The sequence below is a fragment of the Rhinopithecus roxellana genome, chromosome 9 (genome assembly GCF_007565055.1).
Source record: "Rhinopithecus roxellana isolate Shanxi Qingling chromosome 9, ASM756505v1, whole genome shotgun sequence".
Classification (NCBI taxonomy): domain Eukaryota; kingdom Metazoa; phylum Chordata; class Mammalia; order Primates; family Cercopithecidae; genus Rhinopithecus; species Rhinopithecus roxellana.
The window spans coordinates 124,132,622-124,160,338 of record NC_044557.1 but is presented as its reverse complement, the minus strand read 5'-3'; the positions used below and the strand labels follow the sequence as shown (position 1 = coordinate 124,160,338).

General features: G+C 50.9%; 1 protein-coding gene across 3 annotated transcripts in view; it reads left to right on the top strand.

Annotated features, from left to right (window-relative positions):
• GATA4 (GATA binding protein 4) overlaps positions 1–27,717 on the top strand; it is an 85,363-nt gene that overhangs the window by 1,228 nt on the left and 56,418 nt on the right. For 2 of the 3 annotated variants that reach the window (XM_030938101.1, XM_010384586.2), the window contains exon 1: positions 25,943–26,098. The exons of the other annotated variant lie outside the window; for it this stretch is intronic. The gene's annotated coding sequence lies outside the window, so the exon portion shown is untranslated. Of the gene's footprint in view, positions 1–25,942; positions 26,099–27,717 lie in introns of those variants that run through there. 3 annotated transcript variants of the gene reach the window in all.

Sequence of the window (27,717 nt, the reverse complement as noted above, 5' to 3'; positions counted from 1 at the left end):
CTGGAATTGGGTAGGATTGAGGGCAAAGCCTCTCAGTCCTGGTGTACCTACTACAAATATTAGCTTTGCGAGGCAGAGAACAGAAAATTGTTCCCTTTGACTATCTTTCCATCTCCAGCAGCCCCGCCGGCTTCCAGGGGGTGAATTGAAAAGCTCTCACAAAACTTACACTCATCTGCGTTGCTTATCTTTCCCCTGCCCAACTCTCTGGCTTGCTCACCCTTGCTAATGTTTTCCCAGGGCTGATATTCCTGCTCTTCTGTACGCTGTCCAAAAATAAGGGAAATTGAAAGGGTTTTAGCTGGGAAAAGCAGGGACGGGCCAATCTGAGTTGAGGGAAAGCCGTTCTTATGTAAGGTTGCTAGAATCCTGTGATTTATCATCACAAAATTGGATTGGCTTTTTAAGTAGCAGTAGCAGTAGTTGTAGTATTTGTAGTACTAAGAAATGTTTTGTTTCTGCTGGTCTCATTTTGATAAATCAATCTAGAGTAAAGGATACGTGAAAGTCTCACTTTATGAACTTCTTTTTACAGAGTTCATTTTTAGTGACATAATCATTGCCACAGATTTCCTTTTTCTTCTAAGAATTTGTCTCTGAAAGTGATTTTGCATTCACAAGTTCGATTGGAGGAGAGCCTTAAAGACAATTTTGTGTGCTTAGTATTGAGGAAGTGTTTATAAATTACTCTTTCTCCCTGTTCTAGTCTCAAGCCTAATAAAATATCAATTTCAAATAGCTTTCTAATGTCTTGTTATATTTGCCAAGTGATTTATAGGACAGAAAATTAGAGTTTGCGTGTGTAAAGTTCAGAGATATTTTAGAGCTTGGAGCAGAGGAGAGGAGAGGTTTTAGGGTTAAATTCAAGTCATCAATCTCCAATTGTCTAAACACTGCACGAAGTGGAGATTCGAGGCAATTATCCGAATAATTGGGGGGGCACTTTCCCCTGAGTTATCTAGATAAAAGTGTGACACAGGAGAATGTCCGTGGCCCTGAAGGCCCTGCCTCGGATCTCCGCGGTTGCGCGAATTCGGGCAATTTTTCTGCAGGTTCTCAGACTTGGGGATGGGGGAGGAAGGGGATGTTTCTAGAAGAAGCTTAAAGGGGGCTCGCGCCGCACGACTGGAGGTGGAGGGCGTGCGCCGCGGGACGCCCCAGCCGGGTCTGATAAAGCCCCGAAGCCGATCTAAGGTCAATAAACTAGGCGGCGTCAGGCTCGGGCCGAGGGCCGGGAGGGGAGGAGAGTGGAGCCCGCTCAGGCTGGCGGCAGAATGAAAAGGAACCGGGACTGCAGGGGTCCAAGCCCTGGTCCGCTTGCGGGGCGCGCAGCCGGGGAGAGGAGCTGGGCGCCGGCCTGGGCCCCTCAACTGCCTAACCCCAGGACAGCCAAGCACCCGCGGCCTTAAAAGTATCCCGGCGAACCCTGAGTGGGCCGGGTCCTGGGCAAACTGTCCTAGCCCTGCACTGAATTTGGAAAAGCGAACGGAAAGTGACATTTTTACAGGGGCGAGGTTGGGGTCTGGAGGGTGATGGAGACCCCCGAATAATGGAAACGCAGAAGCCTCAGGGACAGCACCAACGGGCAGAGAAGTGTCCCTAAGTGGGGAAAATGAGGAGGAGGGTAACAGTATTGTTAATTGGCCATGAATTTTAATCCTGTTGTGTGTCGCCGCATAGTTTACAAACTCTGTCTGCATTGGGGTTTTGTTTCTCCCACTCCCTGCATGATGAGAAGAAAGATTGGGACAAGTTAATCGGCTCAAAGTCACGTCGCTGGGGTCTCCTGCCAGGGGGCTTCGACCGGTTGCTAAAGGACTTCCCGCCGCAGGTCTTCCCAAGGGAGGTTCCCAAGCAGAGCGCGCAGCCCGCGGGGAAAACCTAACGCGCGCCGGTAAATGACGCGGCTCCCACCTAGGCCGCTCTGGGGCCGCTTAACGTCCCGAATGTCCGGACCCCGGGCTCCATCTTTCGTGCAAAGCCCGAGTGGGCAGGTGGGAGACGAGGCGGTGCGGGTGGAGCGGGCTCCTTCAGCAGCACGAGGCTGGGAAGATCCTCGCGGAGAGGCGCGACCACGCGCCCTGGAGCCCGCGGATCTTTGCAAGTAACTAACCTGGCCCCCGGGCCCACGAGGCCAAGGAGCTCCCTCTCTTCTCCTCTCCGTTCCTGGCAAGGCCGAAGCCGGATTGCTTTGGATGCATTTCGACCCATCTGGCGCCACATGGGTCGGGTCACCTTGGACGGGTGTCACGCCCACGTCCGTCGGGGCCGCATGCTGGTGGGCCAGGAAGCCCAGGCCGTGCCCAGCAGGGTCCGAGCCGCGGTCGGTGGCGTGACCTCTGGCCAGGCCTGGAGCTTCTGGAAACGTGTCTCTGGTTGCCCTTTACTCCAGAGACCCCCGTGGGGAGCGCGGAGTCCTCCAGCCGCTGCGCGGGGATACCGGGGGCGGCGAGGGGGCCCGGCTTCTGCGCACCCCTCTCGGGATGCGAGGGGCTCACTCACCCCTCTCCCGGCTCGCCCCGACGCCGCTGTCCCCGCGCTCTCAGCAGCGAGACATATCACGAAGCCCGGGACCCATTTCTTCTCAGTTGCGACTCTGTGTGAGACCCCTAAAGAGGCCGAGGATCACAGTCGGTGTTTCATCAAAATGGCCACTGTGTCCCCAGGTTAGGCTGCTGGTATCTCGATATCACCCTGCGGAGAGACCCCGTACCCCGCAATCCCATACCCCAGTCTGCAAAGCGCAGATCTAGCGCCTTCTTTCTCTGGCCGGGTTTGGAGGGACATTGAGGGGCATGGGTGGCACCCCAGGCTCGCAGGGTTCCTGGTCCCGAAAACCGAGCCCAGGAAATCTCCAGCTCCGTTCTGTTCGAAGAACCTTCGGGTGTTAGTCAGGCCCTGGCCCGCGCGGGATCTGGAGGCAGATATTTCTCCACGACGGGGGACTCGGGGTTTGCCTGGGAGCGACTGCATTTCCAGGCCTCTGCGCGCTGCGGTTCCGGTAAAGAGCACTGTCTTCACCACGCCTCGACCTGCTCCCTAACCCAGCAAATCTCCAGCACTCGTCGCCCCAGGTTTCACAAAAACTCCTGGCAGATCCTTCCAGGACCACGCGGGGCTCAACTCGGGGGCCGTAACTGCGATCCGCGCGCAGACGCCCAAATCCGGGGCCGGGTCCCGGCGCAGATGCCCGAACCCGGGGCCGGGTGCGGCACTCGCGGGGGTCGATGAGGTCGGCCCCTCTTGGGAACGGCTGCTGTTGTTTCTTTAGATACTGAGATACAATTTCTCCCTCATCCACCCCGCCCGCTGTTCTTAACAATTTTCTTTATTGGTTTGCTGTTCTCTTGTTGACTTTTCTTCTCTTCTCCTAGCCTTTTTCATCCCTTTCTCTCTTCATTTCTCTCTTTTTCCTTAATTCTGTTGCAAAGTTTCCTTTCCTTGCTTCATCAAAATCCTCCCCGCGTACTTTGTCCTTTGTCCACAGCATTCGTTCTTCTTTTCTCCTTGCCTGCCTGTCTTCGTTCCCGCTGTTCTTGGCCGTGGGCAGACCCGGCTGATTTAGGAACTGCAGTTTTTCCCAGGCATACGCTGCGCTTTCGGATTTGGTCCGCGTCTGCCTGGGTCTTTTCCCACCCCAACCCGAGGTCCTTGCCCCCCGCAATAAATTCGTTTTTATTCATTCTGATGTTTGCATACAGAAATTACTCGATAAAGATGTTTTGTTTGATGAATCAAAAGGCTTCTTGTCTTTGAATTATTTTAATTTCTGGATATTAAACTGCACAGTAGCTATTTTATTTGCCTTTAAGAAATTTCTAAAATTTTTACCTCTAACTAATGGCACATTATAAATAATTTTCCAAGCACTAGGTGGTGTCTGACAAGGTTGAGTCACTCAAAAACAATGCAGAATTTCTTAAATGTAGAATCTTTTTAAAGGGTGTCAGATGGCTTCTCCTGCTACATCGTTTATTTGTGGCTTTCCACTAACTCTGAAGATTGAACAGGAAACTGATATGGTAGAAATAGATAACTTTTCCTTGTTCACTAGCTAAGATTTGATTTGCTTTCTGTTAGATCACAGTAGTTCTAGCATAATAATGATAGAACAATTAGTCTTTCCTTGTAGATAAATAATGATTTTGAGTGCTTATTATTTGTTTTATGTAGAATTTGTTGTTAGATCACACATGAGAATTTTATTTCACTGAATAGATAGCAGATGCTTTTCATTTTCAACAAAACGGAGACAAGATTTTGCTCTCAAGAAGTTTTTTTTCCCCTTCAAGAAACTTAAAGCTCTAACTCTTATAAAAAATTCTAACAAAACTTTTCTTGAAGAACAAAATTATTAATAGGTAAAAACTTGACCACGAGAAATTCAGAAGGAAGGAGTGAAAGCCAGCTGTGTCTCCTCTGCTAATTGCAGAACAGCAAAAATTAGAAAAGTTACCATCCTACTGGTCAGATGTAGTAGTCCCCGTTTGTGCAAAACACCTCTTGGTCGTGGCGATGTGGGGAGGGGGTGTGGTCCAATCGTCCTCACTTCTCAAAGGTTGACACAGAGTCTAACAGTTACCCTCTTAGAACTACTCAGTCGGTAGTGGTTAGAATTCAGTAGGTAGTAGCTAGTTTCCACACCGGGGACCTGCTTTGTTAAATGCTGTGGGTGTGGGAACAAGACCTCGGATTCAGAAAAAGTTCTGGGAAGAGCCTTGAGGTGGAAACAGCCTCGGTGCGCGGGGGTTTCTCGACAGCTCTCTGGTCTCTCTTACCCCCTAGGTTTTCCCAACCTTCCCGCCGGATTGCCTTGGAAAGCTCTTGGTGTGGTGGCCCCTGCGGTTTGCTCCAGCAAAGATAATGGAGGGGCTCGCTATCTAATCTGGACAGCAGCAAGAACAATCCATTAGACCTCAGCTTTTATCCGGGGCGGGGGAGGACGGAGGGACGGGGCTGGCGTGCTCCACCCGGCCCTGGGAGGCGCAGGTCTGCCCCATAGGTGGCAGGGGGATTAATCAAACAGAGCCTTCAGTGCGAAATCAAAACTCACCACTGCGTATTATGCTTGCTGATGCCGGCAAATGGTAATTCTACCCATTGTGACTGTTAGGAAGTAGCAGAAGGCCTTTGGGTTGGAGGGATCTTTTTTTTTTGTTTTAAGAAGTTCAATGTGCTTTACATTGTCTCATTCAAACTCACCCATCGAGGGGCGCGGTTCGATTCCAACCTTCACCAGTATTCCTTGAGACTAGGGAGACTAAATCCATCCGCCCATTCTTTAATTCATTCATTCAGCAAACATTTACCAAGCTTTCCTCTGCGCTAGGCACTATGTCTTGTACTGACAGGTTAAATTATTTGCCCAAGATGAGGACTAAAGCCGGTGACTGGGGCGGGACGCTAAATCAACTATTTCAGTCCCGCAACTGCTCACTTGTTTGCCCCAAGACACACAAATTGGAGATGTTTGGCATTGGAAGGGCCCCAGGGGTTATCTAGTCCAGCCTTCCATTCAGTGCAGGAATCCCTCCCCACAATGCCCGGGCCGGGCCCCTACGTGTACTCTCCGCCAGCTCAGGAAACTACAGCTCCCGGGTGGGCTTCCCCTTTGAAAGTGGCCCGGCGAACGGGAAAGAATTTCCCCGGGAGAAAACGGGCTTAGTCTACCCACGCCTAAACTTGGACTGCTGAGCCCTTCATGCTGCTGTGACTCCCAGGTCTCCGGATTTATGCACCAAGAGTAAGCGTTCCCCTGCCCAAGGGCAACCCATGTCCTCAACCATAACTGGCTGGCCTCCACCCGGGCTGTGCCACGGCTCCCATCAGCTTTGCCCTGGTGATGGAGATCCCTGAGTTGCTCAACACTAAAGCCCTGAAACTTGAAGACACTGTGGGCCTTAGTCAAGCCAGCCTTCCTCTGTTGCTGTGGTGGGTATTTGCTGCAAGGTGAGAGAAAACACCATAGGCAGTAGCCAAAGAATTGCCAGAGCCTGGATTCTAGATTCTAGTTCCCACACAAACACCTACAAGCTGGGTGACCTTGAGCACGTTATTTCACTTCTATTTCTAGCATAGTCTAAAAATAAGGTGCAGGAATGTGCTTCTCAAAAGTTGAAGATGACATCTTTTTCAAAGACAAAATTTCTCCTTATAATCTGTGCTCACAAAAGGCAATTTCTGAACCATAAACTCATTACAAAGAATGCTCTGGAACCTTTTTAGATTTGATGAGATCCTAAATGTACATTGTCCCTAGGTCAGTGTAAGAGTTTAGACTCCGGTGTTAGAATGATGTGATTTGAATTCCATCTCCACCACTCACTGGTTTTCTGGGTCAAATTACTTAACATTTCTGTGTTTCAGTTTCTTATATTTTAAAATCCTTATAAACCTTAGAGGACAGACAGACTGCCCTAATCCCTGAGATAATCATACGTTCAGTTAGACACTAATGTTCTCCTTGTTCTTGTTCGGCTTTGTGTGTTTTGCTTCTTTACCTATTACTTCAAAACGCTTCAGTAATTAAATACATCTAATAAGAGGTAGAAATTTACCTGACATATTGATAAATATATTTGTTTATTTAGCTTGTCCAAAATTGACTGCTGCTGGTGGTTGTGAAAATTCTGAGTGCAACGTTTCTGAAAGGCAATTCGGCAATAGACATTCAAACCCCCAAAAGTGGTCATATTCTTTGACCCATTTTTTCTGGTAATAGAAATTTACCCTCAGGGAATAATCACAGGTTTACAAGATGCTTTACTTAGCAAAATTTATGATTTGACAAGGACGCAACAAACATTATTTATTGAGGTGAAAACCAGATAATAACCTAAACTCTAAACAATAAGAGTTTACTTACATAAACTGTACTAAATCCATTACATGATCATTAAATTATGTTTTCTTAAGATATTCAATGACATGAAAAGTCTCGATTCTTAAGAAATAAAAGTAGATTGTGAAACACTTCTATCACAATTGAGAAAGAGAAGAGAGAAGACTAATGTTTCCAATTCTTTCTGCCTAATGTGGCTAAGGATGGATTTGGTTATCCCTGTTATATTTTTCTGTATTTCCAAATGGACTAGACAAACTCGTGTTTATTTGAAAGTAGAATAAAGAAATATTTTGAGAGAGGTGAAGAAGACTGGCCAGATCCAAGACATGTCAGCCTTCATCAGGCTTCCTACGATGTTATGACTGTTGCGTTTTCATAGCAAAGCATTTGTTCCAGAGGATTCAGTTTTAGGGTCCCCAAAACTCAGTGGACTCAAAACTCCAAGAACAGCCCTGAACTCCTGATTTCAGGCTAGAGATGTTCACAGTTGGTAGGAGTGACTTTTCCACAAGGAAGAGATTCCCTTCCCCATTTAGAAAATGTTTTCAGGTCCAAATTGTCTCAGAATTTCACTTGCAACCTTGAGTGTTTCTGAAATTGAAAACAATTGTCTACATTCTTGTAACTTTTCCCTCTTCCATGACTCCCTTTTCTGGCAGGAGGATGTGGTGGGATGTGAGGCCAGGTGCAGGGTGGTGAGGGGGGGCGCTGCAAATAGAAGCTGATTATTCAGACCTCAGGGAGGGAGAAAAGGAGGAGACTTGGTGGGGAGGAAAGTCAGACCTTTGGTGGTGGCCAAGAAGCCAGGTGTTCACAAAGGAAGGTCGTGTGAAGGCAAGAGAGCCAAAGCAAAGGACTGGACTGCAGACCGAATGAATCACAAGACAGCTTTTAACAAATGTCAGGTGCGGGTTTTGAAACTGAAATAGTTGGCGCTTGCAGAGGAACGAGTAACAGATGCCTTCCTCCCTCCCACTTTACAAGCAGGGCGCGGGATGGGGCTGGGTGAGAGTGGTCACAAAAGGAAGTAGAAATTAGGTTCCACCATAAACTTAGGAGACCTTCAAAAGATCTTGTACTGGGTCTTTTCTTTTTTTTTTAATCTTAATGTAGCACATCCCAGTCAATAGAAGATAAAAGTAACATCAATATAAAGATCAAATTCACTTTTATTAATTAGCAAATAAATATTTAGCAAATAAATTGCATTCTGAATATAGTATGAAATATAAACTTAAAATACCACTTAATAATGGTATTTTCTTTCTCTAAGTCCTACATTTCAAAAAAAAATTTGAGGTTGGCCTTTGTTGCTTGGGTGGGTGGGTGGTTGTTGATAATGGAGTATGAATAGAATTTTTGCAAACCACAGAATTTTCTGAAGACTGGATCCAGCTCCTCCTAAGCTCATCTCTCCCCTTCTTCATCTACAAGGCAAGCAGGTTTCAGGCAGGCACTGTAGTCATCTTCATGTAATTTTCCAGCCCCCTGCACTGCACAGGCATAGTGGTAGGAACATTCTTGAGGGATGATTCTTGCAGGGGTGAGTTCCAGACACCTTTGTTGACTTAATTCTCTACAAACAAAATCCTCAGGCTGGGCGCGGTAGCTCATGCCTCTAATCCCAGAACTTTGGGAGGCTGAGGAGGTCAGATCACGAGGTCAGGAGTTCGAGACCAACCTGACCAACACGGTGAAACCCTGTCTCTACTAAAAATACAAAAATTACTTGGGCATGGTGGTGCACGCCTGTAATCTCAGCTACTCAGGAGGCGGAGGTTGCAGTGAGCCGAGATTGCACCATTGCACTCCAGCCTGGGCGACAGAGTGAGAATCCACCTCCAAAAAAAAAAATCGTCAACCACAGTTGTTTTATCTGCCCCTTTTCTAGGAAGGGGATCAACTCCAAAGCCTGAGCAGTGTTCTTGATGTGGAGAGGATGCCTCCCAAAGTAAGGGGTGTGAGAAGCAAGGAGGACACAGCTGGGAGGGAACAGATTTCCCTTGCTTTTGAAAAATGCTTCATTCTCTGCTAGCTACGCATTCTGGGGTGGGTGGGTCAGTGTGTTGCTGACTGTTTTTCTTATCACTGTACCATTTAGCATTCCCAGAAATGGCTCCTCAGGCACAGGTTTTTTTAGGCATCCATAGACCAACCCCCCTCCCAGAGAAGTCTCCTAGGTGCTCCATCTTTGTACAATTTTGTAATAATTTCCACCTGTAATCAAAATAGAATGAGGGAGGTCAAGCAACCTTCCTCTTGGCCCTGCTACAAACTGCTGAATCAAACTGCTCTATGCCCTCATCTGTGAGTTGGGGGCAATAAATAATAGCTGTGGTTTATCAAAGTGCTGTCATATATGTCACATTTGAACCTCACAGCAACTCTCTAGGGTAATTGGTGTATTATTAGAGCATTTCCCCCTTTTTATAGATGAGAAAACTGAGACTCAGAGATGTTGTAAAGCCGAAGGTCACAGTACTAATGAGTCACAGAATTAAACTCAAAATGCTCTAACTACCAAGTGCTGCCCTCACCCTCCAGAGAAAAGCCAAGAATACAGGAGACTGTCATATATAATGGCTCTGACAGGTTTTATTGGGATCCCTCACTTATCCAAAAATCAAAAAACAACACAGCTACAAGGCTCCTAGAGCTGATCAAGCCCTGCCCCCGTTTCATTTTGAAGGTGTGGCCCAATGAGGTGAAGTGATTTGCCAAAGGTCACTCCATGAGTTGGTGGAAAAATGACCAATGTCATTTTTTTTTTTTTTTTGAGACAGAGTCTCGCTCTGTCACCCAGGCTGGGGTACAGTGGCCGGATCTCCGCTCACTGCAAGCTCCGCCTCCCGGGTTCACGCCATTCTCCTGCCTCAGCCTCCCGAGTAGCTGGGACTACAGGCGCCCGCCACCTCGCCCGGCTAGACCAAGGTCATTTTTTAAAATTAGTTAAAATTACCTTCTACCAAGCCCATTTTTATGGCTTATTTTAAGCGGGTTAATAAGTATACCAGGCACAGCTTAAACCCAACTGAGTAAATGCTGACACCAGTTTATAGATTTGGCAGATAAGTAGCAATAAGGAATTATTCATCTCTCATTTATCATCCAACCTCTCCAAGGTGCAAGTTATAAAGTGAAGCAAATAGCAGTTCAAGAGCCCCCCACACACATGAGATCAAAACAGTGAAAAAACAAATTGATTTTCAAAGCTATACGTTTATAATGCGTCTATGCCTGAGGTCTCCTGAAATATGAAAAAGAATAATATTTGGGAAAATATTTTGCATTTCACAAATAGGCACATTGCTTATACAGAGCTCTATATTTGACCTTCAGACATATTCAATCATTAATTCATTCTTTTGAGTATGTATTGGGTACCTACTCTGTGCAGACCAGTGTAGGAGATTATAGAATTATTAAATGATATTCCAGCCATCAAGAAATTTTTAAACCTAATGAGGTGACAAAATAAAGCACACATGTGTGCATGCGTGCACACACACACACTTGAATCTCAACCCTATAAATCTTTGTGTGGGGACGTTATATGATGCCCAGAGCCAGTGGGTGTCAGGGGGAGTGTGTGCATGGGGACAGGAGGGAATGTGAAGATTGCCTGGTGTGACTAGGGGAGCCACAGCCAGGAACACATTGAGGAGGTGGCCTTGCCTCAACCTTCTCCCCAGTGACATACCTTTATCATGAGAAGAGGGTTAGGAAAACTCATAGGCAAAAAATAAGACAAAGAATTGATGGCCCCAATTAAGAACCTAATCCCCAAATCCCCTGAAGCACAAACTGGTGGAGAGATGGATGAGGGACCAATGGGGGCAATAGCAGTTATAATATTTGTAATGTTTGCAGAAAATGAATAAAATCAACTGATGATTTATTTGGGAGGTGAGCACTAATGAATTCTCATGTGTTATTTAGAAACATTGGCTTACCTTATATTTTTATTGCTCCCAGTCGTCTTCCAGTGATGGACCTGAGACCCAAAATTCAATGTCAATAACAAAGCAGCGACAAATCCAAAAAGTGACTTTGCTCTTAGTTGCCCAGACAAGAAGCTGCAAGACACCTTCTGGAACCTCCCGTGGGTCAATTCACTGTCCCTCCCCAGGGATGAGGCCTGTTTCTTCAGGCCAGTAACTACTTATTTCTGGGCTCTGCATCCATAAAACTGAAGCATTTTCCAGTGTAAAAATAAATGGGAAGACATTTACTCATGGGGTTTACTCAAAATCCTTTACTTGGGATATTGGGAAATCGAGGCTCAGCAAATTCAAATGACTTATACATAGAGTGACCACATAATTTATGTGAAATTACAGGTGAATGTGTATATCACTGATGATTACCCAGAACAGCAGCATGCACCGGGCCTGTTTCAGGCACCCAGGACATTGGATTACCCCCAATAAACAATGAGAATCAGAACAAGGATCCACCCATTATGCCCCACATACACTTGACTACCTTCTTTTCTTTATTTTGAAGGCTGAGTCCACAAGACCATTAGGAAGATATTCAGTCTAGAGATGCAATATGTGCCTGGTGCCCATTTTGGCTTCGTTTATCCCCAGTCTAAGTGGGGCATGGAATAACTGTGACTTTGAATGTCTATGATCTCCCTTTACCTCATCCTCAAGCCCTCACCCGCCCCTACCCTTGACTGGGCCAACGTCACTGTTTCCAGTGCCCTGCAAAGGGCGTGGGCAGCAGCTCTAACCAGGTTGCCTGATTTCTAGGCTCTGCCCCAGAGCCCAGGGCTGCCTTATCTCTGATCTTCTCACCCTAGTGATTGCAACAGGGTGAGGGAAGTTTGGCCTTGGGAGTCAATGTATAGAGGGGAGATATCAATTCCTATAGTAGCATGTTGAAATGGAAGAACATAGTATGACCAGGGTGCCAGGGAACCTTGTCATGGTTGTGCCGCGAAATAGGTGTGTGACTCTAAAGGGCTCTGTATCTCTTTCTGGGTACTAACTGCCTCTTCTGCAAAATGAGTGAATTGGACCAGAATCCTTGAAGTCCCTTGCAACTCCAGGGCTCCACATCAGTGTCAGAGAGAGGCTGTCTCAGGACTGATAAATGGGCCAAAGGTACCTGGGGCCATAATCACCCACCAATGGAGGACGAAGGTGCTGATGAGGTACCACGTGGCATCTTCTGCATGTGAGCTTCTGTGTTTGCACACAGTGGAAGAGACCTTGGCACCCGCGTCTCAGCCACAGCCATGATACCACATCTTCAGTCATCAAGGATGGAGATTTACACTGTATTAGGACAAAGTGGAAGCTCCACTTTTTAAAATACAATTCAGCAAACTTAAAAAAAAAGTCTACTATAATTAGAAACTGGAAAATACAAAGATGTCAAATGTAAGATTTCTACCTTCAAGGAGATTAAAGTTTTGGGGAAAGAGGTATATACAGAGGCAGATGTGTAGAGAGATTAAACTAAAATACAACATGATAAAGGCTGTAAAAACAGAAGAGGAAAGAGACTGATTCTGGAATAAGGATGGAAGTTAAAAAAAAAAAAAAAGTGGGGGGAGGGGGCTGGCCTGGTGTGGTGGCTCTAGCTCAGACCTGTAATCCCAGCACTTCGGGAGGCTAAGCAAGAAGGCAGTGGGAGGGTCACTCCAGCCAGGAATTCCGGACCAGCTTGGTCAACATAGCGAGACCCTGTCTTTACAAACAAACAAACAAAATAGCCAGGTCTGGTGGTGTGCACCTGTACTCCTCACTACCCCGCAGGCCGAGGTGGGAGGATTGCTGGAGCCCAGGAATTCGAGGTTCCAGTGAACTATGATCGCACTACTGCACTCCAACCTGGGTGAAAGAGAAACACCCTGTCTCTCTCTCTTTAATAAAAAAAAAAAAGAAAGAAAGAAAAGAAAAAAAAAGTTATGTAAGAAGATACCCAGCACAGTACCATTGCCTTGCCCAGAGGAGCAGTTTTTGAGTTCTGCAGTCAACCTACTTGAATTTAAGTCTTGGCTCCACCACCTATTAAGCGGGGCAAGTTACTTAATAGTTTGTGCCTTAGTTTCTTCATCTGTAAAACGGAGGAAATAGAGTGATTGTGTGGTCAATCAATCTATGCAGCATACTTGGCACTGTGTCTGGCATATAGCAATGCCCAGTGTTACTCAATAAATGTTTGCCTAGTAAATGGATCCCAGTTTTCACCTGCAAACCAAACCTTTTATTTTGCATATTCAAATGGGCCTCCCATTTTTAGTTCCTCACTGAACATATTCGTTATGAATGGCTAAGATTGAATTCAGACTTAGGGTCCGGTGTTCCCACCCTAAGAGATAAGGCCTCATTCTGTTGCCCAGGCCAGAGTGCTGAGGTGCCATCACTGCTCACTGCAGCCTCGACCTCCCAGGCTCAGGTGATCTTCCCACCTCAGTCACCCTGGTAGCTGGGACTACGGGCATGTGCCACCACACCCCGCTATGTTTTTGTATTTTTATTAGAGATGGGGTTTCTCCATGTTGTCCAGGCTGGATTTCGGGAGCTTAAAGTCACAAAATGTTGGGACAGGAAGAAACCTAGGAGACAGTTTAGTAGTCTCTTCATTTTACGGACAGAAAACTAAGGCTTAGAAAGTTAAATGACTTGCCTGTGGGCATGGCACTCCTCTGGTGGCAGTGGTGGGATGAGAACCCAGGAATCCGGACTCCCAGACCAAGGAGCTCCCTCCAGCCTCAACTAGACCCAGATCTTCCAGGCATAAGCTTCGCTCTACAATGACACTCAGGCCACAGCAACCTGGGGTCCATCCCTCCTCTTTCTATGGCACCCCAAAGAAGAAGCTACCTGTTTCCCAGTTCTTAGGGCACATCTAAGGAAGAATTTAGGACTCTTCCCAGTCCAGGGCTAGCTCTCAACTCATACAGGGAAGAAAAAAAACAAATCAAAAACCACTTCAGACCATAAATGCTCCACGTTGTTTCCAGTGTTGACTTTCTCCTTTAATTCTCATTCACGGAGACTGCTTCGCAGGGGATCTGTTCATGACCCTTACCTTAGTGTCACTAACAGAGGTGGCCGTGGGGGCTTTCCGTAGAAAGGGCAGGTGACAGGTGAGGCAGGCAGGAGCTCGGCCCACTTGTTCTCGAGCCTGTCGGCCTCAGGTAACCGCCCAGCGGCCTCGCTCCTCCTTCCCCAAAGGCAAGGGAAGAAAAACGAGGCAATAACCAGAGGGAGGAAGGTGCAACTGGGGGAAACTGAGCGCAGGGGTGGAGAATGAACTAAGCTCCGTCACACCTTTTCAAGCACAGCAATGACAGTGTGTGCTGTTATAAAAGAACACTTGCTCCATGAGAACATTCGAAAAGTACAAAAAAATTCACGCAAGACCTCGCCGTCTTCATAGGCAGGTGTGTTGACGTTGATTTCTCTATCTTATCTATCACTATATAATTCGAATGAACCTAATAGAATATTGACCAGTGTCCTGAATTTTCTCCTCCCGCGCACAGCGTGAGTAACTCCCCTGAAACTTTGCTCTTGCCGATCTAGATTGAATCCCATCCTTCCGGCCGCGGCGGCTCCGCCTGGGAGGACGTGGCCCCGGTGCAGGGGCGGGAACCGGCCCGGGTGGGCGCGCGGCCGCTGCGCCTCCGCCGACCTCGGCCGCGGGTGGGTGCGGGTGCGGGTGCGGGCTGCCCCGCCGGGAGACTGGGAGGGAGAGCCGGCGCCGGGACCCACGCAAGGGCGCGGACGGGCGGGGCGGGAAGCGAGGCTGCCGAGGGGAGGAAGCGGGGCCGGCGCAGCGGGCGCCAGGCCGGGCAGAGGCGGGGGCGGCCGGCCGAGGGCTGACCCCGAGCGCCGCCGAGTCTGCGCCGCCAGCCGCCCCGCGCTCGCCTCCAGCCGCCTGGGGTTCCGCGGCGGCCGTCAGCGCGCACCTCATCAATAAGGCCTGCCAGGCGCCGGCCCCGGCCATCCATCACCCGGCTGCGCCCCGGCCGCGCCCCGAGGCTCTGCGAGCGCCTGCGGGGCCTCTGCGTGGAATGGGCGGGCCCGCGCGCACCCGGGGGCTGGGCCTCACACCCTCGCGTGGGTGGCAGGCAGCGTTGTCCTACCCGGCAACACATACGTGGCTTTATTCCATCTCTTAATCCCAATGTCTGTTAGCGACGCTGTGTTCATTTGTTCCTAAAGAGCTGTGAGGAGGCTTAGAAATGAGTCGGCAAGCGGGCGCGGTGGCACATGTTTGTAATCCCAGCACTAGTGAGGCCGAGGCGGCAGGATCGCTTGAGCCCAGCAGTTTGAGACTAGCCTGGACAGCAGGCGAAACCCCATCTCTACAAAAAAATAAAATTAGCCAGGCGTGGTGGCGCGTGCCTGTGGTCCTACTGGGGAGGCTGAGGTGAGAGGATCTCCTGAGCCTGGGGAGGTAGACGCTGCAGTGACTGAGATCGCACCACTGCACTCCAGCCTGGTGACAGAGCCAGACTCTGGAGAAAGAGAGAAAGGGAGAAAGAAGAGAGAGAGAAAAGAGGATTGATTGACCACACACACACACACACACACACACACACAGAGCGAGAGCGAGCGAGAGACAGAGAGAGAGAGAGAGAAAGGACTGATTCAGCACAACCAGTGCATTTCACAGATAAGGAGACCGAGGGCCAGAGTGGGCGGCTGGCGTGCCTGAGGCCACACCAGGAGGTGGTGATGGAAACTAGACTAGGGCCTGCATCTCTTGTCCTACCCCCACTCCCAGCCCTTGTGCCCTCCAAATGGGCACTCCGCAGGTCCAGGATCAATATGCATGTTTGGCATCGAATGTGTGAAAAGGGCGAAGTCATGGGTTATGGGTGTGGGTGTCAGTGCATGAACAACAGAGTCCGCAGGCATTCTGTCCCCCAACTCAGGCCACACCCTCTGTGTGTGTGTATGTGTGGTGAGGTCCAGAAAGAGTATTAGGTAAAAGAGAGGGAGAAACACGTCTCCATTAAAAGCAAAGCGTTCCTTGAATTCATTTAGGTCGTCTCCCACCTGCCCTTTTCCCCAAGGAGGCACAGTGGGTCCCCTTCCTGCTGGTGTCTGTGCCAGCATTCACTGCTGCTCCTGTCTGCAGGACGCTTTTGCTCTCTGGTTTGCAGGTAGAAACTTGTGTTCATCCGTGTATCTACAAGTTTGCATGGTGCCTGGCACATAATAAACATTCAATAAATGTTTGCTTTGTGAATGGTAGCTCTTGTGAGGGAATTCGAGTAATTCTGGATCAGAGGGCATGTAGGCTGAAAGAACTCACAGATCAGTTGTTCAATCTCATTTCATAAGAGGGAGACTGAGGCTCCCAGCATTGCCCCATTGAACCATTGCCTCGTTCACTCAAGGCCTTCCTCTGTAAGGTCAGAGCAGGCATGACCCTCAGGGATCCCTTTCTTTTCTCCCTGCAGAACATTGTCCTGCCACCAGCTCTCATCACTTCTTTCCCTTGCCACCTTTTGGTTCCTCTGCTGCTTAATTAGCAAGCTCTCCCAGGGTGAGGGACAGAGAAGATCATGGAAGCCAAACTGTCTGCTTTGTTCCTAGGAGGAAACACAATATTTTGTGGGGGATTGTTTTGTTTTAGTTCATGGTGTTGTTTTCTTAGTGTTGGTGGTGTTGGATTTTAAATTCAAATTCAAATGACGAAATTAAAATCAATGGCCAGTGGGTGTCTGCTAATCTTAACATCCATTTTTCTTCCCTGATTGCAGAGGTATGACTAGAGTTAGAAACAATGATATTATCAAGAACTCTGGGAAGAGGTAGAAACAATCAATCTCTCTCCCTCTCTCTCTCTCTCTCTCTCTCTCTCTCTCTCTCTCACACACACACACACACACACACACACACCCCTCACTTTTACTGAAGAGCAAAGGGAGCAAAGACATCTTGTAGCCCAGGCAGTCAGTGGCTTTGGGCTCTCATGTGATGTCCATTAGACTATAATTGCTGTAAATACAAGCCTAGAGTGTGATTTTATCTGGCACAGAGCACTTTCATCTGGCTACCTTGCACCCTGATGGTAGCCCATCCATGTGAACATCATGACCTGCAACATGATGGAAATTGACTTAAGAGTCAGAGCCAGAGGCCGGGCACGGTGGCTCATGCCTGTAATCCCAGCATTTTGGGAAGCCGAGACTGGTGGATCACCTGAGGTTGGGAGTTCGAAACCAGCCTGACCAACATAGAGAAACCCCATCTCTACTAAAAATGCAAAATTTAGCCGGGCATGGTGTCACATGCCTGTAATCCCAACAACTTGGGAGGCTGAGGCAGGAGAATCGCTTGAACCCGGGAGGCAGAGGTTGCGGTGAGCCAAGATCACGCCATTGCACTCCAGCATGGGCACCAAGAGTGAAACTCCATCTCAAAAAAAAAAAAAAAAAAAAAAAAAAAAAAAAAAAAAAAAAAAATCAGAGCCAGAGTAATGGGTTCTGCAGAATGATTTCGTCTTGTACAGAAAAGACCACATTTCATTGACTGCTTTTCCCTTAGTCCATTCAGAAATACAGTCCTACTCTCAAGGGGCTGAAGTGTTTCTCCTTCAAGGCCAGTCCTTGGCTTACCCTTGCCTCAGGGGACCAGCTGGACCAAACTCAGTTTCCAAGGACTGACTGGTTCTCTCTGCTTCCCATCACCCTCTTCCAGGCAGCCATCAGATTGTTGAAAGGGACTTAGCAATCCCTGAGCTTCTGCTGTTTGGCTTCAAGACCTTCAGGATGTGAGAGGAGGATAACCCTCACTCTGACGTCACCCTTCCAGCAGCCTGCCCAAAAACCTGAGTGCACCGTTGCTCGTGTGTTTGTGCCATACATGCTCAAGATAGGCACTGGAACTGTACCCAGGATGGACCACTGTGGCCATTCCTGTGGACCAAGGATGAGCAAAAGGGAGGACCAACCTTGAAAAATGATCCTTTAAAAAGAAATGCAAGGCTTTCTTTTGTATATAAATCACTCTTCTAGCATATTTTAGGTGGGAGTCAAAAGTGTACCAGGGATGTGGAGTCGCACTAAAGACAGGATGGGGCTAGAGAGAATGGGAGCTGAAGAGTCTTATCCTGCCCCACCTGTGCTCTTTTTCCTGCCTTTTTCAAAGCCAGATTTATTGAAGTGTAGCTTATATAAGTAAATTCACTCCTTTTAGTGTACAGTTTTCTGAGTCTTGACAAACACACAAATCGTGTGACCACCATCACAAGACATGAGAATAGTCCCAGCGCCCCTCCAAATTTCTTCCTCCCCCTCTGTAGTCAACTCTTCCCCTCCCCAGCCCCTGGCAACAACCTCTGATCTGTTTTCAGCCCCTATTGTTCCGTCTTCTTCAGAATGTCATATAAAATGGATTTTGTCTATAATCTTTTGAATGTTCTTTCGCTTAGCTGAATGCATTCGAGATTCATTAGTGGTGTTGGGTGTTTTTTGTTCATTCCTTTTTGTTACTGAGTAGTATTCCATTGTATGGATGTACCTCGGTTTACCTATTCCCCCGCTTAAGGATCATTTGGGTGGTTTCCCGTTTGGGGCAATTATGAATAATTGTAGGTTTTGAAATTGAAAGCTGTAGGTTTTGAAGATACCAACAATACTATTTTATAGTTTAAAACACAACTTACATTTAGCTCTTCTTGTCCTGAAGCTCATTGCAAATAGTATATCTGCTGGGGCATGTTCAAAGACTAGGGTGGGGACGTCACAGTCCCTGACAAAAGGTGGTGTATGGAGGGGGTGTGTGCGTCTCCATTCGATGTATGGAAAGAGAGAGATGAATTCAGAGTTTGGGAAGTGCAGTAAAGACAAAGTGCTCACAGGGTGATTGAGAAACTGAGGTGGCAAGTAAGTCTTTTATTGACTCTACCTGTTCTGAGCCCACCAGCCCCTGAGCCCAAGAGTGTGGGCCCCTGGAACCGGGCATCTGCAGAGTCTTCCTAGGGGAGGGGTGGCGTTTGCCCCTCACTGGGGGAGGCCCCCTGGGGAGATGGTGTGAAATAGGGGAGGGAGGAGGAGATGAAGTCGGGATAGCTCTGCACCTTCCTGAGTGACATCCTGCCAGTCCCCTCCACCTAGGTGCGGAGAGCTCCGTTTCACTACGCCCCTTTGCACTTTGGATTTTCTCTCTTCACTTCCTTGCCCTTTGGCAATTTGCTGTTCATTAGCACCTCTGCTGCAGACCAGGGGGCAGTCCCAGAAGTCCCACTTTAACCGGAGAGCCCCTGTCCTTCTGTCAAACACACGCACACGCACAAGACTAACGAGGGGGATGAGTGGAAACCAGCCGCAAAGAAATGGAGTGGGAGGTTCTTCTTTAAAATCCACTCCGTTCAGAACACAGTGAACACCCTTTGACAGAAGAAGGACTATCTAGCTATTCCAAGCTCCGTGCCTCCCCTTTCTTGAGACTATTGTTACAAGAAACCAATGATTTCTAACAATAGGAACCTCCCAGCTCGGGAAGCGGTGTTTGGAGGGGAGTAGCGCTCTCGGTGGGCACCTGCTGCGGTTGGGGTGGGAGGAGTGGTCGCGGAGGCCACTTTCGCGTCCACCGCCAGGGAAGCCCGGCCTGTCTGAAGGGGTCCTCGCCTGCGCGGAGGACGGCCGGGCCTCCGGTCCCAGCACAGCCCCCCTTTCAGAGGACCCCGGGTCTCTGCGCCGGCGGACCAGAGGCTGTTTTCGCACTTGGGCTTCGCGCTTCCTTGACACTTTCCTGTCTCTGCTCGCCGCGCCAGGTCGCGGCGCCTGCCTGGGCGTCTTCCCCAACTCCGGGTCACCTCGGGGCGAGGGCAAGGGTGCCGGGCCGGTGGGGTGTTCCGGCCACCACGGGGCGGGGGAGGGGGCGGCCTTTGCGGAAACGGGCCGAGCTGGCTCAGGGAATGCCAGATATCTGGGGGATCCACCAGTCCCCTCGTGTGCGCCTGGAGGTCTTGGGCCTGGCGGCGCTCCAGCCGCGGTTGTCCATACCGTCACCACTGTCCTCCCTGGGAGCTGGGCAAGGGGAGCCCTGGACTCTGGGTTGACCTCGTCCCAGTCGGGTTCTCTCTCCTCTCACCCAGGCCCGGCCGCTTTCTGGCGTCCTTGCTCTCCCAGGAGGTCCTGGCCTGTCTCCCTCTCCAAGTCTCTTGACTCCCAGCTCGCCTTACTTCCCAGAGTCTGCGGTCTCTCTCCTTTCTCTGTCTCTGCTCTCTCTGCCGGTGCATTCCCTGCTTTGGTTTTTCCATAATATTTCATCATTCAACACTCTGTGTTTGACTTATTTATTGTCCGTTTTTCTCTTACAGCATGTAAGTTCCTTAGGATAGAATTCTTCTCTATTTTGTTCCATGCTGAGCACTCATGCCTGTAGTGTTCCTGGCACAGAGTAAGTGCTCAGTCAATGTGAAATGAATGAGTGGGTGAATGAGTGGATGCATGAGTGGATGAATCGCCATCTCTCCCTCTCCACTACCGGCCAGTCATTTCTCTCTGTCCTGGTCTCTGCCTGTCTTCCTCTGTCTCTCCCGCTTTTCTCTCCCTCCTCTTGCTTCTCCTCCTCCACTCCTCACCCTGCATTTTTCCTCTATCCCGCTGACTTGGTCCCTCCATCCTTCCAGGATTTATGGGTTGGGCTCCCTATGCCTCAGAAAGGGTGCACCTGGCTCCTGGTCAGCCTTCATCCCCGGAGCCCTGAGGCCTCCCTCGCCAGTCTAACAGCCTAAGCATCTAGCCAGGTTCCCAGCTCAACTTCCCAAATCCTGGCTGCACACAGGGAAGTCCCTTCTTCCTGCAGTCCCCAGGATATGGGGATCCTGAGGTGTCCTTAGGAGCAGTCTAGATTTGAGCTGGTGGTTTGTGGGAGGTAGCAGCTCCACTGGCAGATGAAGCCACCAGGGGGATTTGTGCCACCCAGGGTGGGCCACTCCTTCCACTTCTGGTCAGTGTTCTACTCTGAGAAATGGCAGTCCTGCCCATCAGTGCACCAGGTCCCTTGAGGGGCAAACATTCCCTTGAGGGGAATGTTTCATTCTCCATCTCCCAGCAACTTTGATGGATGCTATTAGCAGCCCTTTTTAAAATTTTAATCATTCACCCAACACTTATTGACCACCTACTGTAATCCTTGCTTTAGGCAGACCAGGATTTTGGTCACTGCCTTCACAGAGCATACCTTTTGGGGTGTGTAGAGGGGAGGTGAGTGGTGCATGTGTGTGGACAGCCAACCCCATATAAATTACTTTATGACTTCAGGAGGCATGGACAAATGAATAAAGTGCAAGATCATTTTACTAGTCCAAGGATGTTAACTGTGCTCTTGCTCTGGGCTCAGCACAAACAGCACTGTGACTTCAAAAGTCTCTCACTGGGGGGTAGCAAGGCCCCACATGTGAAAGAATTGGGGCCTGTGTCACCAAGAGAGATCCCAGAGGAGGCAATCCCCGAAGGAAAGGGCCCCTTACAGATTCAAAGAAACTGCAGTCTGGGAACCAGACTCCCTATGGTCTGGGTGGTGGGTGGCCTGGGCAGTAGGCGTTAGCAGCTCTTTCAGGCTGCTGTTTTCTCCAGGTCCTTGGATGGGGAGGGAGAGAGGGAACCAAGTTGGCAGCAAGAGAGGCAGCATACATGGTGGCACCCACATGGCCACTACGCCTCCAGCGCTGGTGCTCCCCGACCTAGTGGGGCCCCTGCCTGGACTTGCCTGCACTGGACTGGGCTTCAGTCCTAGCCTCAGCTATGCTGGACCTTCCTATTCAAAAAGGCTGTGGTGTCCATCCCAAACTCAGCAAAAATGTTCAGAGGTTCCTTTTCACTTTTCCCTGTCTTCCTGTGGGCTCTTAGATTATGAGATATAAACTGTTTAAAACTTCGATTTTATTTTTTAAATGTTAAACATGCTCATTAAAGGAAACTTAGAAATATCTTTTAAAGACAGTTTTTAAAAATAGGTTTTCATGGTAGAAAGTCGATATTTAATAGAATGGGGGAAAAAAAAGAACTAAGATTCAGGAATCCAGGTTCTAGATCTGCAGTTTCGCCCTTGCTTTGCCACCTCACACGAGTACCTTAACTTTTCTGAGCCTCCATATGCTGGTTTGTAAGGTGAGGGTGATAACACCGTTTCTCCCTCCCTCTTGCTAATGATATTGTTGTTCCCTAGAGAAAAATGAGATTTGAAAGTGTTCTGTAATCTGGAAGTGACTATATAATATGAGGGGGTGTGCCACAAACTCTGGTCCTCAGGGCTGGAAGCACCAGGAAGCACTTGCGGAGGTCTACGAGGGAGAACATGTATTCGCTTTGCAACCCAAGTAGTAATTTCGAAAGCAAGACCATTAACAAGAGTTGCTGCTTCCTCTCCTCTCGTCTGTAACAGGCTGCAGAGCACGGTTCCGGGGGAACAGGGCGGGGCCTCTACGTCCACTCCGTATCCCCAAGAATTCTGAGTGTCCGAGGCACGGACCATAGGAAGTGAAGGAAGGTAGGTCGACGTGGCCTTGCAGCTGAATTCGTTCTCCATTTTTCCTTCAGCAGGGACGCATCCTGCTCCGCACCGTGGTTCTCCGCGCTGCACCCGCGGGGGCTGGTGCAGGGCACGGTGGGCAGCGCCGGTGAGGACCGAGTGCTGCGCAGGGAAAGAGAATCGCAGACTGGCGCCCAGGCCCAATGGGGGAATCCGAGGGCCGTGTGGGGGCAGGACTTGGCATTCGTTTTGCGCGGGTCACCTTGAATGTCTGTCCGCAACCCTCGCGACCTGCGGCAGAGGTGCGTCCAGATCTTGGAGGAATTCGTTCCATAGAAGGAGGGTTGATTTTCTCTGGGGTTTCTTGTTTTCCATTATAAGACTCTGGCAACCTTGGTGGCGCCAAATTTTTTTCAGACGTTGCTTTTGTTCCGGGTGTAGCGGCCAAGATCATGGTCCCTGGCGTTGCAACTTGGTTTAAAGCAAACTCGGACACGTCCCACCAAAAACTCACAGGAACTCGGCACTGGGAAACCATCAGTGGTTTCACTGTGAATTCCAGCATCCCCCGTTTATTTTTATTTTTTGGTGGAACCAGTGTTTAAATTCCTCTGTACACAATGCGCAGCCTACAATTTGCCTCTTCTAGGGTATGGACCAGCTCAAGTCCCAGGAACCTTAATGAAACAGGGCAAAGCAATTTATTCTTACCTTGGAGATATTTTTTAAAAGAGTACACCTAAGTAATTCTTATTTGTCTAAAATCTGACGACCTGACGCTGGGTCATTAGACCCAGGTTCTTAGAAAAAAAAAAAAAAAAAAAGTCAGAGACGTTCACAGTGTTAAATTCTCCTCCTAGATTATGGGAAAGGAAACCCGAGAGAGGATTTGAATGGGGATTGGGCCGCTCTACCCAGGCCAGCCCAGGCATATCTTCCTTAAAAATAGCCAAGAGGCCGGACCTCAGAGCACCCACCCGCTGCCCCCCTTCCCAGCGGCCTCTGGAGCGAGAGAGAAGCCTGGGAACCTAGAGAGGCGCCGATAAACCTCCTCCAGCCGGCGGCCCAGCGAGGCCTTGAAATGCTCCCCGCTCCTGGCAACGCGCAGCCAAACTGCAGGCTCCCGCTTGGCCCAAGGGAGGGAGGGGGCGAGCGAAGGCGGAAAGGAGGGAAAAGGAAACACCCCCCAAAAAGCAGCCCGTTTGCCAACCACTCCTGGTTTGTCCTTGAGCTGAGGCCTTGGGGAGAAAGTTGGGGCGCTGGACCTAGAGGAAAAAGCCACAAGAAACATAATTTTCTCTGTCCCAGGCGCTTTCCAGAGACAGCGAATATTCCTGGGCCAGGGGATCCCAGGTTTCAGTCCACTAGGAGCGCCAGCGGAAGGTGTGGGTAAAGGACCGGGGTGGTGGGGGGTGGTAGGAGGTGGTAGGGGGTCCAGGGCTGGCAGAAAGTGGCGGCTCAGGGAATCTGGGGTTCCTAGCAAGCAAGCACCCAGCAAAAGCAAGCGATCCCACCCAGGGGTGTGGCAGCGGCCATCCACAGCACAGCCTGTTACAGCCCCACCAGTGTACAGAGCAGGGGATTGAAGCTTAGGGAGGATGGGGAAGGCGAGGGTGAAGGATCGCCGCAAGGCCCTGCACCTCCCGCTGCGGCCCATCCCGCACTACTGAGAGAAGCCCGCGTAGGAGAGCAGCCTGTGTCTTTGGCTGTGGGGAGAACGCTCAGATGGCACCCCGCCAGACACTAAGCCCCAAGCCCCTGGCTTGTTGCTAAGAAAATTCACTGCCTGGTCCAGACTCAGCCCTTTTCGCCCTTTGAGGGTCGCGCGTGGGAGGCAGCTCTGAGACCCCAGGCAGCGCTGGAGCCACAGATTTCCTCGGAGAAAAGAGAGGCCGGGGCACCTTCCCGCTCGCCCAAGCCCAGAATTTCCACTCTCCAGAAAGGCCTTGCAGGCCCCTGCCGCGGGCCTTGGCTTCGCGCCTCTCGCGCTCACCCCCGCGAGGATGATTGCCGGTTTCAAACCGTGAGCAGGGAGTCTGCTTCCTTCTCCGCTGCGTCCGAAGGATCGCAGATTGGAGCGTGCTCCAGAGATCGCTATTTCCCAGCGCCGGCCTCCGAGATCACCAGGATCCCTTCAGCCTTAAGTTCCCACGTCTCAGGTCCATGGCGCCAATTCTGCTAAGGCGCAGGCTAGGAGTTGGGGGAAGTCGGAGAAGAAATCCTAAGTGTGCGCCCCAGCTTCCGGGGCACAGGTCGGCCGGGGTCTGAAGGAGCGGCTGCAGCGCGTCCCGCCTGTGCGCAGGCCTTTCGCCGCTCGTCGCCCCACGCAGCTTCTGTTTGGGCCCCCGTGAACCTCCGCACCCCTCATTCCGGGAAGAGAATTCCCCGCGCAGCCGCGCTCGTTTCTTCCTCTGGGATTTTCCTGAGAATCCCCAGGAGTTGGCCACGATCCCATGGGGGGTTTCCTTCTACCCAGCCCCGCGTCCTGGCCTGCTCCTTAGCACCTGTGTGGCCTTCACTCACGCTGGGAATCCACGACTGGTTTCCTACTGCCGAAGCGGGTGGCGGCCCCAGCCTGCTTTCGGAGCAGCACGGACGGATTTCGTGCAGGGTGATAGCCCGCCCCTCCCCCCATCCCTTCAATCTGGTTTGAGAAGCCTGTGCTGGGGGAGAAAACGCGGCCAAAAAAAAAAAAAGTTTAACCGAAAGCGTGAGAGCCACCCGCCGGCTGTTATCTGGGGCTGAAGGCTGCGGTAATCGATGGGTTATTTTTACGCGGTAATAGGGCCCTGTGATTGCTCTATTAACCTTTAGACCTGTCTGAGCGACTCTGCGGCTCGCAGCCCCGCTGCGCGGGGGCCTCCAGGCCCTGACGCCGACTCCCAACTCAGGCCTGACACATTCCCCTCCCCCGTTCCCTGGAAGAGCCCCCTCCACGGAGAAGCTCCCCTGGACCGCCGGCTCCCCAGTCCTTGCCACATCCCTTGGATTGGTGCCGCGGCCGCCGCAGGCTGCAGAAAAAACGGGGAATGATTGGAAGGGAGGAGGCAACGGGAGATGGGAAGTGTCGCCGGGAAGGGATGCAGACTTTGCTTAAATACATAAAATTGAGGGTGAGGCCTGGGCTCCCGACCGTCTCCCTGTGCTTTTGGGAAGGTAAAAGGGAGGCTTCGGTCTCTACGCTCTGATCTGAGGAGGCAGTCTGGGTGTCTCCTGAACCTCCCCGGAATCCGGGCAGGATACCCCTGCCCAGAAACTAGCATCCAGCCGGGCACTCCGGGTGACCCAGTGCCCCACACAAGATCGGGAGTTGAGCCCAAGAGGTCACCTTCTTCTCTACTGGCCCCGCCCCTCGCCCACCGCCGCGGGATGAGGACCACGGGAAGGGGGGCGGGGAGGGAGAAAGGAAACTCATTAATAAAGCTGACCCTGGGCACCACAGCGAACCCAATCGACCTCCGGCCGGGCTGCGGGCGACTCCCCGCGCCCTGCCTGTAGCACTCGGCGTGTTCCGCGGAGACCCCAGAGCCTGGACTTTGCCTGCTGGAGGAGCTTTCCGCACAGCCCGGCTGCCGGCGCCCGGCGGAGGTGTAGCCGGGCCGCGCTCCCCCGCCCCGCCCTTGCACGTGACTCCCGCAGGCCAGTCAGCGCCCGCGGGCCGAGTCGCAGGGCCAGGGACGCGAGCCGCGAGCAGGGGACTCGGAGGCGACCGGCGCAGGGGCCGCGAGAGGCTTCGCCGCCGCTCCAGCTCCGGGGGCGCCCAGGGGAGCGCGCGCGGAACCTCCAGGCCCAGCAGGTAGGGCTTTTTTCTTCCCTTTCTTTGCTCCTTCCCGCGGTCCCCCAAACTCGGAGCTTCTCCGCCCTTGCTGGTCTGGAGATAGAGGTAGTTGTGGGAGGAAAAGAGACATGCGCTCCTCCCTTCCCCGAAATTGGCCAACCCCGCGCTGCTTTTGACTTTGCCTTAGCAACATCTTTAAGTCAAAGTAAGACTTGGGGGCAAAACAGAGAAATACTGGAAGCGCTTTTGGATTCTTTCCGTGTGAACTTGAACGCTTTCAATCCCTGCCCCCGTGTGCACATTCTTCAGCCCTGGTTTGCACATCGCAGGCCGGGGCCTGGGTGGTCACGGTGGCTGTGTGAAGTCGCCGGGACTGACGCACCCGAGACAGGCCGCACGGCAGCTCGCACATGGAGGGAGTAGACGGAGGCGTGTCGCCCACCAGCGACTCCGGGGAGCAGGGTGGCGGCGCCAGGCAGCGCCGCTGGGCCTCAGGCCCCCGGGAGACGCTCCGAGGGGCGGGCAGGCTGCTGAGTGGCGGAACTGCTCATGCCCTTTCTGGCCAGCCTCCTCGCCCTCGGGGCTGGGGTCCAGGGACTGAATGTTCCTCTGGGATCTCACCACCCCACCTACCCGCGCTGCTTCTGCCTGAGACTGGCCGAGGGCCCGAGCCCGGACCGGAGCCGTGACTTCCCGCCGCCGGCCACGGCGCTGCCAGGATCCGCCGGGTTATGTCGCTTGGCTTTGGGCTCAGGGGTCACCGTGGGCAGAGGGGAGTGCCGGGGTGGCGGACTCCACCAGGTGGAGGAAAGGAGGGGCCTTCTGGTTGAGGAGAGAGCGTGGGGGGGGACCCGCGGCCGATGGAAGCCCTGGGGTAGTGCCGCCCGCACCGCGGAGTTTGGGGAAGCCCCTCGGGGAGAGCGTTTCCTGTATTCCCAGAAAAGGAAGACAACCGAGAGCAGGTTTCAGGCTTTTTAAGAAAGCCTGGGGCGAGGAGGTGATGCTCCGCACATTTCTGTGTCTCCTTCCCGGCTGCGGCCGACTTGGTTGTGCCGGCTCGTGTGTGACCGTCCTCCTTGCTGCAGGCCGAGAGCGGAGGCGTAAGCCCAGGCCAGCGAGGAGTGTCCTGTAAAGGGACGGGTACATTTGGGCGCTTGCAATTCTCCCATTCTCAAAAACCGATCGGAAGAGGGCTGTTGGTTGATTCTTGAAAGGAGAGTGTATTTCCTGTTGGCCTGAGAATTTGGGGTGAACTGGGACAAGTGATCAGAAGGAGAGCAAAAACTCCCCGATTCTGGCAGCCTCAGGAGCTGCTGGGCTTTCTCCGGAGGTGCTGGGCTTTCTCCACCAACTGCAGGATCCAGGTTCAATTTCAGCAACTAGCCAGAGGCGTTTTCAAAGAGTAACTAATTTCTTGTCTTTCCGGAAAGTTATAGAGGGATATTTTCTCCACCTTCTATTGTTGTAGTAATTCAACTCAGGCAATGTATCAGCCATTTGAAAAGGCAGAGAATGTGATAAAGACAAATATTCGATTTATGACATTTTTTGCATCTACATTTTAAAGTCTGCAAGTTGCTACCTGTGTGTATACTGGAAGTTGGATTATAAAATTCTGAATCTCCTTTCTTTGCCAA